The sequence below is a fragment of the Solea senegalensis genome, linkage group LG8, assembly GCF_019176455.1.
Source record: "Solea senegalensis isolate Sse05_10M linkage group LG8, IFAPA_SoseM_1, whole genome shotgun sequence".
NCBI lineage: Eukaryota > Metazoa > Chordata > Actinopteri > Pleuronectiformes > Soleidae > Solea > Solea senegalensis.
The window spans coordinates 2089723-2103149 of NC_058028.1; the positions used below are offsets into that span (position 1 = coordinate 2089723).

General features: G+C 39.0%; 1 protein-coding gene across 1 annotated transcript in view; it reads left to right on the forward strand.

Moving 5' to 3' along the window:
• The first annotated feature begins 4137 nt into the window (after window positions 1-4137).
• The window catches only part of lrfn1 (leucine rich repeat and fibronectin type III domain containing 1), a 173179-nt gene continuing 163889 nt past the window's right edge, over window positions 4138-13427 (forward strand). Inside the window, exon 1 of the mRNA XM_044031258.1 lies at window positions 4138-5075. The gene's annotated coding sequence lies outside the window, so the exon portion shown is untranslated. The remainder of the gene's footprint in view (window positions 5076-13427) is intronic.

Here is a 13427-nt window from a genome sequence, read left to right on the forward strand (position 1 = left end):
TTTATTTTAAATATAATTTGAGCGTTTGCTGAGGTACAGCTAATTTTCCGTGGTTTTTCAGCGTTGCCCTTGGAGACACGACGCCTGCACGGGGGCCTCATGAAATGACTTTGTGTCTCGTCTCAGTGATTCATTCAAAATGCCCTGGAGGAGCCCTGCCCGTCACAAAGTGCCCTTTAATTACAACCTGCCGACGCTCTTATACAAAGAGTTGAACATCAGATAATTGTGCCACCTGTCATGTTGCAGATGGAAAGCCCCCAAAAAAAAGAAAAGGAAAGGAAAAAAGATGTGTAACCTTACAGCTACAGTAGTTAGGTATCCCCAAACAATGCCTGAGAAGAATAAACACTCCTATAAAGATTTACTCTTTCTATAATCTGCCTTTGCGGACATGAAGTGTTCATAATGAGCAGTAACCTGGTTATTTATAGCTCCTTTATTTCTTATTACAGCCACATTATTACAGTCTTACACTCAGGACCTGTTGTGTGTGATATTTTTATGGTATATTATCATATATATGTTAGTTAGTGCTGGGTGATATGGGAATTTTTTTACTACTATATACTTGTTTACATAATTTGATATCAATATAATTTAAATCAATATTTCTGTAAGCCTGGGTGATATGTCTTATAAAAATTGTGTATATTTTTATACATATTTTTAGACATATATGGACATAAAGGTGCACACAGGCAGTTTTCTTTTGAGATTTTCCCTGGCTACTCCACTAACTTAGATACATCTAAATTGGTTAGCTGGCCACCTAGTTAGATTGATTTAAGATATATTAAGCAATATCTCAGTTTGCTAGTTAGCTAACTAAGATTGACTGGTAGATAGATAGCTGTCTACATTAGATACTTGGCTAATCTGCTAATTTAACTAGCTAGCTAGACAGACAGACAGACTGTATACACTATATTACCCACTGTTGAAATACACTTATTATTACCTTTCATTTCAGATAATACCTGCTTTATTAAACGAATGTATTTTGTGACTTTTTTAAATTTTATTTTGTTTAGTCAATATACATGTATATATATATATATATATATATGTGTGTACATATATGTATATAATCATGATATAACAATATCCAAAATCTAAGACCATCCAGGGTTCCCACACCTTGCTTGACATCAAGTTCAAGGACTTTCCAGAACCAATTCCCTCAATTTCAAGGACTAATTGTGCTTACACAGTAGTGATTAGTGATTTGCAGCACGATCTGCATCTGGACAAGTGATTGTCCTTGGGATCTTGGTACAAAGTCAGTCTGTGTCGCTTTTTTTGGTGAGACAGGGATCTTGGAAGTTCACGTCAACGGTGGAACACTGCTAGAAATTATGACTTCATGTTTGTTCTGTGTAGGCCTAGTCTACGTAAGGCATTGGGGATTAGTGATTAGTACTGTTGCCTCACAGCAAGAAGGTGCTGGGTTTGAATCACAGTCCAGGACCTATCTGTGTGGAGAGTTTCTTCCAGCCTCTCTGGTCATTATCATCTTTTAAGGACTAAAAACGAAGATAACTGGACTTCAGTTGGGTTCTTGAAGACAAAAGGCTTCCTCAGTTCTGGTTTTGGTTTGGGAGTTCCGAGGTTTCTAATTGCTTGGCTGTCATTAGCATAATAATCAGATGTATGAATGTTCGACACATTCAGTCAGGTTGGTCTATTGTTGCGGCGTGCTTAGTCTCAGTGGCTCTGGTCAACCCTCGTCCATGTGACCTCATAGTTTCTTTTTGCAATTTCGGCTTTATAATGACAATAAAGATAATTTCCATCAAGCGATGCAGAGCATAAAACAGTAGGGGGCGTTGTAACAAACATGGGAAACATTTATTAAAATATCAACTTCTTTCTTTCACAAAATTCAAGCACTTTCAATGACCCATGTCTATTTAGGGTGATTTTCAAAATCAAATTAAAAAACCTTCAAGGATTTCAATGTATATGGGTATCCTATTGCCCAGCCCGAATATACAGTACCATCCTTTAAAAAATAAAATAATATATGCACTTAGTAGATAAATTCAGCTGACAGCAGATACATTCTGTTTGGATCAATAGTGATTTAAATGTGAATTTGAACTTTCCTGACTCCTCTTCACCTCTCAGGTCGCTCATCACTGCTTCACATGCAAACAAAGTGTGTGAGTGTGTGTGTGCGTGTGTGTGTGTGTGTGCTTGTGCTTCTGCTGCTGCTGGTAAATCAATTGGATTTGTCTTGTTCACCAGAAGTCCTGTTTTTCCCTCTCACCACATGCTGGGCAGACAATACAGTCGAGGATGAATACGCATACAAAAATAGCCCAGTTATTGAAAACATGTGATGTTCTTGTTGGAGGTAAAGTGCTGATGTGTACACGATTATGAAGGAAACAGGCCGTCTGTAGCTTTCCTTCACAAACTATGAGAGGATTAAACATTGTTTATTGTTGTGTTTTCTTCCTCTGGTGGGTGGATATTCATTTCCATTGATTTGGTCCAAGATGAACGTTCGTCCCAAAGCAAGGGAAAAGCAGGAGGTGCTGTCACAGACATGTGGGTGGTCAGATTATCTGTGTTTCCACATTTCTTCCCACAGAAACTGCACACTATACATATTCATTGTTTTTAAATGGGTTGGTTTTAAAAATGTTCTCATCCTGTTCGCTGTGAAGTATTAAAGCTGACAATCTTTAGAAATGACTGCAGCTAGTGGCTGATATATCATGTTACCACTTTGTCCCCCTTTAGTTTTTCTATTACTCGATCTGATAAAATATTATCGTTTACCTAAAATAAATGATACACACAATTCTTTATCTTAAACATTTATTGCTAACCATTAATAACCCTTATGGTCTGTCTCTCTCATCTGCAGTTTGGGTCTGCACTGCAGTGCACTTACATGTTTTAAATTTAAATTAAGTTACTTGGCAGCATTTTTTATGTTACTGCATAAAAAAATGTGTAAACAGAAAATATACGGATGATAAAACAGTAATTTTCTGAAGCAGATTATTTAAAATAAATAATGAAAGTCAGCCCTTTAACTGAAAAGTGTATTCTTATTTTTATATATTTGATATTTTATTCATATTTTGGATCTATCTATCTATCTATCTATCTATCTATCACTCACTAGCTCAGTTGGCTAACTAGCCATCTATCTACGTTGGCTATCTAGCAAAGTTAGCTAACTAGCTATCTAATCTTATCTATCTACAGGAAGTTAGCAGACTTGCCATCTATCTAATGTTGATTACTATCTACCAATATATCTTAGATGGCTAACTAACAAACTAAGTTATCTAGCATCCAGATAAGTTGGCTAACTAGATTGGCCATCTATCTGTCTTGGCTAATTACCACTACTACTGCTAACTAGCCATCTAAGCTAGCTAACTAGCCAACTATCCACATTATCATCTAAGCTAGCCTATCTAATGTATGTTGATAACTATCTAGCTACCAAACTATCTTAGTTAACTACTTAGTTAACTAGTAATCTAATCTGTCTATATCTAGTGATGGACATGTAGGTTCGGCATCAGAGGGAAATATAAATATTCTCCAGAGGACAAAGCAGCAGCAAACATGTCTCATGCTCACACGGGGTTGAATATGATTATGACCCAACACTCATCCACCTTCATCCCTCCCTCCCTCCTCTCCCCCTCCTCTCTCCCTCCCTTTCACCGGTGCAGTGTCTTGTTATGCAGGACAGAAGCAGCAGCCAATCCGCAGCCTCACAATCTTCTCCTGTCCCCTCAATCATCACCATCATGTTTTAAACATCTGTTTGTTTTGTTTCTTCTTCTCCTTTAACACAGAAGAAGAAGAAGAAGAAGAAGAGAGGAGAAAAGCCCCGTGTTTGACGTGTTAGTCAGCGCTGTGACCGTGTCAGTGCTGTCCTGTGTCCACACCGTGGTCACTTGCTTTAATTCAGCACGGCTCGGCTCTGTTTCGCAGCGTGTGTGACAAACGTGTCCTCAGTCCTGCGCGTCTCACTGCGCAGGTGTTTGGAGCAGATGAGACGCAGTTGCAGGCGCTGCCTCCTCCTCCTCATCCTCCTCCTCCTCCTCCTCCTCTTCTTCTTCTCCTTCTCTGGGACACACTGAGCTTTTCCACATCCCCGCCCCGGACACACACACACACACACACACACATCCACAGAGCACCGCAGTGGCTTTTGTTGGAGCAGCCGTGGACAGAGAAGCGGGTCATGGATGAGAAGTGAGTGTTGGTGTCATTTTGTGCGCACAGTGTCAGAGGAGACAGAATTAGAGGAGGAGACACGCGTGTGCGCGGCGCCTGGGTGGGATTCTTCCTCCTCCTCCTCCACCTCCTCCTTCACTGCGCTTCAAAATAACAGGGGAAGTTATTCTGCAGCCACAGAAACACGCGTGACAGCTGCACTGTGGACTGGAGAGAAGAGCGCACAGTTCTCGCCCGGAATTTCACCGCCACAGTCCGTGTTTGCGCTTTTTCTGTTTTTTTTTTTTCCTTCCACGCGCAGCCTCTCCTTCTACCATCGCAATTCGCACAAACACACACACACATACACACAAACCTGACATTTCCACGGATTATAATCCGTCCACCGTTTATTGTGTCCCCGCGGGGACTTGATGCGACCGCGCACTGACGCTTTTTTTCGCCTCCTCGGACGCGCGCGCCAGACTCCGATTTTTTTGGGGATTTAAAGAGAAAGAAAATAAAAAAGCAGCGTCAGTTCGGATGGAAGCGGGATTTAAGGTGGGGTTTGCTCCGCAGGTAACTGGAAGATAAACCACCACCACCACCACCACCTCCTGCTGCTGCTGCTGATGCTGAGGACTCTTGAGCAGCAGATTCTGTCGCTCATCATCACCATCACGTCCCATTTGGATCTTTTTTTTCTCCTCCAGCACAGACTCATCGGAAGGTGTGTGTTTGTGTTTTATTTAATGCGTTCATTTGGAATACACGAACTCACCGCCGTCACCCTCTGAGTTTATCCAGCGTGAGACGAGCGGCGGGCGGACAGCGGAAATAGGATGAAGGCTCCGGCATCAGCTTCATTAGTGCCACTTTTGGTAAGTCACTCTGAAAGAGACACTTAATTGGTGAGAAATGCGCAATGGACTTTGGCACCTGTCTGTCCCTCTGTCGCCAAGGATTAAAGGCCTCTATCTGTCTATCTATCTATCTATCTATCTATCTATCGACTTTAAAGGCAGCTGTTGTCTCCTTGATAATGTCATGTGTGTTTAAAGCACACAGATGTTCACACATTCACGTCCCTCACGTGGTGATGGTGGTTGTGGTGAGACAGTGAGACACACATTTGTCAGTGTGTTACAGATATTAATATTCACTGTCACTTATCAAATGTGATGATACTCGCCACATGTTCTGCATCAGATATTGGGGGAAAAAAACAACCACAGAAATGCAATAAAAAGCACTACATATGATATAAATGTTATAAAGAGAGGTGGTCACTCACCATCAGTGTCATGTGATCAGGACGTGAGCGTGGGCAGGAAATGTCTTCCAAACTGTTTAGGGATATGTTTTAGTCTGATATTTTATATATTTAGTGTTAAATCTTTTATACTTTTCTATATTTTACGTTATGTGCTGTTAAGTTGGCCAACTAGTTATCTAGCTAATTTGGTTAACTAGAATCTTTCTATCTAAGTTGGCTAACTAGCCAACTAGCTACTGAGTTGGCTAACTAATATCTATCTATCTGCCTATCTGCCTATCTATCTATCTATCTATCTATCTATCTATCTATCTATCTATCTATCTATCTCTATCTGTGATCGCTAACTACCTATTTAGATAATTTGCTAACTAGCATCTGTCTATCTAAGTTGGCTTACTTGTGTCTACCTATCTAAGTTGCTAACTAGCATCTTCTAAGTTGGCTAACTTGCATCTGTCTAAGTTGGCTATCTAGCATTTGTCTAGTTAAGTTGGCTATCTTGTGTCTGTCTAAGTTGGCTAACTAGCATCAGTCTATCTAATTTGGCTAACTAACATCTGTCAAAGTTGGCTTACTAGCCTCTGTCTATCTAAGTTGGCTAACTAGCCTCTGTCCAGCTAAGTTGGCTAACTAGCCTCTGTCTATCTAATTTGGCTAAGTAGCATCTCTTCATCTAAGTTGGCTAATTAGCCATCTAGCTTAGTTGGCTATCTATCCACAGTATCTAATCTCTGTACTTCAAATGATATTGTTGTCTCCTTGATAAGGTCATGTGCATCTAAAGCAGAGATAATTTATTCCTCATGTTGTGGTTGTGGTGATACACAACTGTCGGTGTGTTACAGCCAAACGTGAGTTGATACTCAGTACTGGTATCAGTGCGACACTGGCCAAATTTATAGATGCTCAGTGGCCCCCAGGTGGTTTGCGTTTGAGGCCCCTGGTCTACAGAGTAAATGCACCAACACAAAAGTCTTGTGAACAGCTCAGTTGTTTATGACAGACTGATATTTGTATTGGTTGATAGTCAAGATTGTGATATCTGTGTCAGTTTCAGACTCTGAAAAAAAAAATGATACTGAGCCAAATTTAGCTCCAGTCTTTTACAGGCAGAGTCCAATGATCCCAAACCTCCAGAAATAGCCCCGTTCTCCAGTATCTGTGCTGCACAGTGGCTCCTGTAACTGCACGTGCAGTGAAGCTGGTTAAAACTGTGACACCTGCACTGTGTATGTATGAAAGTGGCCCGGGTGTGTCTGCATCAGCACAAGCTCTGCATTAAAACCAGACCAGGACTTTTCCATAAAACTCTCCCCTCAGGGACAGGTTACACTGTAAAATCAAACACAGTAGAAATAAGTAAAATCTTCTAAAATCTATTTAAATGTTCTTGTTTTAAGGAAAAAGAATCTGACAATGCTGGAAGCAAATTTGACTTTAATTTCACACTGTAATGTGTGTGGAAAAATAAAATTCAGGTTGTTTTTAAAAATGTTTTAACTAAAATTAGTCCTCCTGTACTCGCCAATCTGTGATTATGTACTTTTACACAATAGCCATGAACACACAAATGAGGAGCATTTGGGGTTTTATGTAAACCACCGTTTTAGATTGTTTTCACATTGTTACTGTGAATTAAAGCTAAAAATACCTCAAATTATCTTGTAATTTCAGCCACATTAAGACTGTAAGAAAGGTTGACTAAAATTAGTCTTTTGTGTTGATTAATTTGACTATAACAATTTATACCTTAGAATTCCTTATATTTGCACCATGACTGTGTATTTTTACACACCTGTTGTGAAGCTGTAATGCAACGACCACTGTGTTCAGACCAGACCACAATGCTTCCCATAAACTCACCCATCAGGGACAGATTACACTGTAAAAACAGCCCCAGTAGAAATACATTGTTTTAAGAAGCATATTCTGCCAATGGAGTTTAAGTGCATTTCACTATGTGCTTGTAAATTTTGCCACTTTCCGACTGTAATGTATCTTAAAATGAGGAAAAACAGGCCAAACATTAAAGTTGCACTTTTCACAAGCAAATCAATTCTGTCGTTTGATAAATGTTTACTTAAAATGAGTTCTGCTTTACTTAATTAAGGTGACTTTGATAATTAATATCTTTACTTTCTTATATTTGTACACACATCAATATGTGATTTATAATAAACACAAACACAGGAATATTTGGGATTTTATGTAAACCCCTATTTTCAGATTATTACTGTGAATCAAATCTTAAACTAAGCCGTAATGTCTTATTAAGACACAAATAGTAATTATTTCTTAAAACTAGATTTTTCAATTTCTCATAAATGAATTTAACTTCCTTTAAAATAAATGTTTTACAGCGTGCACTGATGGCAAAGAGAGTTATTACCTCTGGATTATTAACCTGCTAATGTTCTGTGTGACTATAGTTTAAGAGGAAAACATCCACAGCAGGTGTTTACTGTTTTTGCTTTGTAGTGAGAGGAGGCCTCGGCAGAGAGAGAGTGTGTGTCAGGAGCTTTCACTACACACACACACCTTTGTTTATGACAATCAGCTGAGCATGTTTGGAGATGATAGAGAGACACGGATGCACTGATGCAGCAGGATAATGAATGATCTCATGGGCGCTGGGAGTGAGTGAGTGAGTGAGTGCATTCCGAGCTGGAATCTTTCAGCCCCTCATATCATTTTCCAGTTACTCAATAAGCTCATGCGTCTGTAGATACAGGTCAGCATTAGCAGGAAGTTTGTTCTACTGTGTTCAAAATAACCTGGGTTTAAAAATCAGGTTTGAACGCTTAGTGTGAATGTGTTTAATCAGCATTTATTTCTGGGTCAAACGATTCTGCAGAACAAGGGGGTTTTTATTGGATTTGACTCGAGTAAGCAACATTTTATTTTATTTATATTTTTTATTTGATCATTTGACAATGCAGGTTACCATTCCTTTGAAATGTATTTTTTCCAAAGAATTTAGCCCAATAAAGTTTATGCATATATTTATATATATATATATACATGGGACCCTTCACTGGTCTTCTTAATACCAGAAAATAGTGGTTCATCAGCAAATACATTACAAAGCTAGTTAACTATCTAGCCAGACATCCATCTATCTGAGCTAGCCACATCTATTTTTCTATTTAAGCTAGCCAGCTAACTCACATCTATTTATCTATATCTATCCAAGCTAGCCAGCTAACTTGCCATCGATCTAAGGTATCCAGATAAATTGCCATCTATCTAAGCTAACCAGCTAACTCGCATCTATAAGCTAGCCAGCTAACTTGCCATCTATCTAAGCTAGAAACATTGAACTAGTGAGGGAACATTCACTAATGGTGCTTTCCACTATACAGTTCCATCTCGACTTGGCTCGGTCTGGTATCAGACATGTCACAGTAATAATGTATGATCTAAATATTAAATACATGAAACAAAGTGGCTTAGCAACATTTATCAGGTTTCTGAGAACAAAAACTAACAATTATTTTCATAATCGATTCATCTAGTAATCATTTGGTTCATGAAATGTCAGGAAATGTTGAAAAATGTTGCTCAAACCTGGAAATTAACCAAATTTAATCAGATTTAATGACTTATTTATTATATGGAGCTAAGAAATCAGTAAATATTTACATTTAAGAAGCTGAAAAATCACTGAAACTGGTTTTAATTATTGAAAAAAGACTCAAAAATGCACAGTAAATAGTTTTATTATGGTCTATGTGTGCTCATCATCTCACAGATCATTGGCAGAAGTGAGTGTCCAGGTTGCCTGTGCTGTGTTGTCAATAGATTAGATGGAGGTGCGTCCAGACGTCAATAAACGCAGACCATAAAGTCAAGTGAGCATCTTTCATATACAGCGGCTCTGCTTTATCTGCACTAAACTCCCCTGAGTCATCTTCAGGAGGACGATGGAGGCAGCGGCCAGCTGTGGCGGTGCAGTGACTGTCACTGCAGTTTACGCTGCCAAACAGTGGTTAAACCAGATGCAGCGATTTCATGTGCATCCTCATTTACTCACACAGAGCCTTGGGACTTAATGTTCCTTCAACAGCACCGCCTCTGTAAAGCTGTCGACTGACATCCCAGATAAAACACCAAGGTTGTCACAAGGTCTAGTCAACATTGTTCCATATGTACTTTGAATGTCTGAGCGCAATAAAACTTACTGTACGCATCATAGGAAGCTGCGGTTCTTAAACTGTGGTACTTGTACCACCAGTGGTACGCAAGCTTCCTCTGGTGATAGTGGAGGAAACTCAGAAATACTGTTCTACTGTTTTTCTACTTGGTCAAGTGAAGAATAAACTGAAGATAAATCTGTGTTTACTGCGACAAAAATTGCAAAAATCTGCAAAGAATTTCCACATACACATGAATGGAAAAACTATTTCAACCCAGCCCAATTTGGAGCCTCAGAGTGTCGTCATACTTTAACGTAGAGATGTGGTTGGAACTTTAAACGGGTCACAAGACTTGAGACTTTTCTCGCCTAAATCAAATTTTTGTCACCTTTTACAGTTTTTACACAATCGCAGTTTAAATTGTGTACTTACAGATTTTACAATGAGTGTGTAACTCTCCTCCTGTCCACAATTTCCAACATACACAGGCCAATTTCTACATAAATACGTTGCTATGGTTGTTGTCTAGCCCTGTGTGTTGTTTTCATTTTCATATGACTTGCAGTTTTTCTTAAAATCACCTAAAAGCACAGGGAGTTCTGCTCAAACCTCCCATTCACTCCCATGTTAAAACTCAGCTCTGGAGGATTTTTTATTTTATTTTTTTAAATGAAGATGAGGGTGATTTTAACACTGTAATTTCTCTGTCAATTCACACCCGTTTTTCACAAATTTAAATGTGGGGGCTGCTGAAAGCCTTTTGACGCTCACAAACCAAACATTTTATTTCTGTCATCAACCCTTCTTGAAATACGACAACTTTAAAACATGTTGCTTTCTCTGTTTTTCACCAGTTTTGGTCAGTTAGAAACAGGTGTTTGGAAGGGGAAGGGGCTTGTGTCAAGTTTTAAAGGTTAAATCCACCCAAATCAGCAGCAAGAAGCAGGCACGATCTAAATTTCACCACAGAATTGTCGAGTTTACTTTCTTACTGGAGCTTTTTTTATTCATTTATTTTTTTCTTCTATCCCAGCTTCCTTGTTTTGGGATTGGGGAGGTGTCTCAGAGCGGCCCTTTGATGGTCACATGACACAATTATGTCTGTCAATGAGTTAAAAAAAACTCTATATTTTTTGGTGACGCCCCTTTAAAGCAGCAACGCCAACAACGACTCTACTCTACTAAGTGAATGGAATTTAAATTTAAATATTAACTTCTCTGTTGGGATTGTGGGAGCAGGCGTTAAAGGTGCAGTGTGTAAGATTAAGTGGTGAGACTGGAGATTACAACAAATGCAGGACACCTTTGTTTACTCCCTTACTTTTTCCTAAGCGTGTCAGGGAACTACGGTGGCCTTGATAGGCCGGAAAACACGTCTTTCAGAGTCATTTCTGTGGTGAAGTTCTGCTTCAGACTGTGAAACCCATGTTCTGGCTGTTCTATGTTCATAAATCACAGCCCTTGGAACTAAAACAACAATAAATCGCTTCCTTTAAGGCTCGGCAAAAACCGTGAAATGTTTATTTTCATGCGATTTTACACTAATGCAACGCTGCACGCTGGTTCTTTTAGTGTCAGTTTACCTGTGCATCACACAGGATTTAATGTAGGAGACTTGAAATGACTGCTAAAAAAAAAGAAGAAGAGAAAACAGAGGTTAATGAGGTTCCTCTGTGGAGGTTTGAGACCCTTGAGCTGTATTGGATTTGCAATTTGAATTAGCCGTGCATGCAGCAGGTCTGTCACGTATTTAGATGTCTCCCTCTCTCTGTGTGTGTGTGTGAGTGGTGATGTTCTCGTCTTTAGGCCTGTCACCGAGTGTCGCAGGATCTGACAGCAGAAGCTCAGCGCATTTACTGTCATGTGTTTCCCTAATGAAATCAGGCGGCGGCGTCATTATCGCGGCGTTATTGCCAACACGTCCATGTTTAGCACAGACGGGGAAGAACAACAGATCCCCCGTTTCAGCAGGTAACGCGTGGCGAAAAGAGAGATGTAAGAAGGTGACGACGCGTGCAGATGTTGTGTCGCTATATTTGGGCTGTGGTGTGAGATGAATGGGGTCTCTCAGTCCTGCCACTCTGTTGCGTTGCATTACAGCAGCTGCGCGTAAGGCCGCTGTCTGTGTTTGTGAGGCATTATGAAATCGTGGACCAGCAGAAAGGTTATCAGCCGCTGCAGGAATGAGAGGGGAAAGCAGCGAGCACAGGGTATCGATCTGCAGTTCAGAGAATAAAAAGACTGAGAGACTGTGGACGGTGTCGCCATCGTGTACCGTGAGTCATGTTTTGAGATTTAAAAAAGAAAAATAGCACATTTCCTGCACATGTTGTTTTTGACAATGCAGGTTTCTAACCTTTTTTTGACAAAAAGGTTAGAAAAAACTGACTATGTTTGCTCATTTAAAACCCTGACCTGTCTCTGAAACAGACTCTGACCTCAGCAAACATGTCCTCCACTGTCTGTCTGTCTGTCTGTCTCTGTGTCTCCACGTCCTCTCCTCAATCTCAGTCAAAACATTTCACTCCTGCTCCTGGAGTTTTGTGTGAAATCTGTCAAAGGTTTGATGAAATCATCGCGTTTTCAGCATTTCAGAGGCCAATTTCAAAATAAAAGTACTGAGTTGTTCAATCATGTGTATATACTGCATATTTATAGTCATATCATCGTAACCTGTTTTTCACCCATCTATACGTCTATACGGCCATATATATGTATGTATATATATATATATATATATATATATATGTGTGTGTATATGTACTTTTCATCATAACCATATGGACATATCTGTTTCTATACCTCTGGTTAGATGCCGTCTGTATGTTGTTACCTTGTGTCATGACAATAAAGTTGAATCTAATCTAATCTAATCTAATCAGTATTGATCAAAATCACTGGACCGGATATTGGAAAAAGGACAATACGATCTATAAACTCGGCATTGGGCTGCAAATAACGATTATTCCCATCACCAATTCATCAGTGGATTATTTTCTGGCTTAATTGGTTACTTGTTTGGTTCAGAAAATGTCAATCAGTGTTTCACAAATCTCTAAATAATGATGTTTTGTCCACAAATGATTAAGTTTTAATGATTCTTGAAATCACAGAAACTTGTTTTAATTATTAAAAAAAAAAACACAAACAGATTCATCTATTATATAAAAAAAAAAACAGTTTGTGATTAATTTAGTTTTTGTTTTTTTTTACAAAGAAATCATCAAAACTGAATCATTCTGGATTGACAAACACAAACGAAACATTTTAAGAACTAAACAACAAATCCAGTGGTTCCCAAAAACTGGGTCAGGGCCCGCACATGGGTCGTGAGTGATTTATTTTTGGGTCCCTAAAGAAATGTGTGGAATTTTTCCAACCAAAAACTAGCAACACCTTATATAAAAAACTGTTGTAAAACTGGATGTGATTTGTTTACAATTAAAAATGATGTTTAGATTTACAGTTGAGACTTTAAATTAGTCGTTACATGATGATGCACAAATTGTTGCTCTTTTAATCTTGTGATTTGGGTCATGAGAGTTTTCCATCTTTAAAAACTGAAGTAACTGATTATATAGAGTTTATAGAATTATATAACTGACAGATTCACTGGTTATGAAAATCATTCTTAACACTGATCAACATTTTTTTGACACTTTATGGACCAAACAACCAATCCAGTGTTTCCCCAACACTGGGTCGGGACCCACATTGGGGTCACAGGAGATTTTTTTAGGTCCTTAAACAAAAAAGTTTTATGTGAAAAAAACCCATTTTATTTTGAAATGGTGTGCAATAACATCCTAAATGTATAA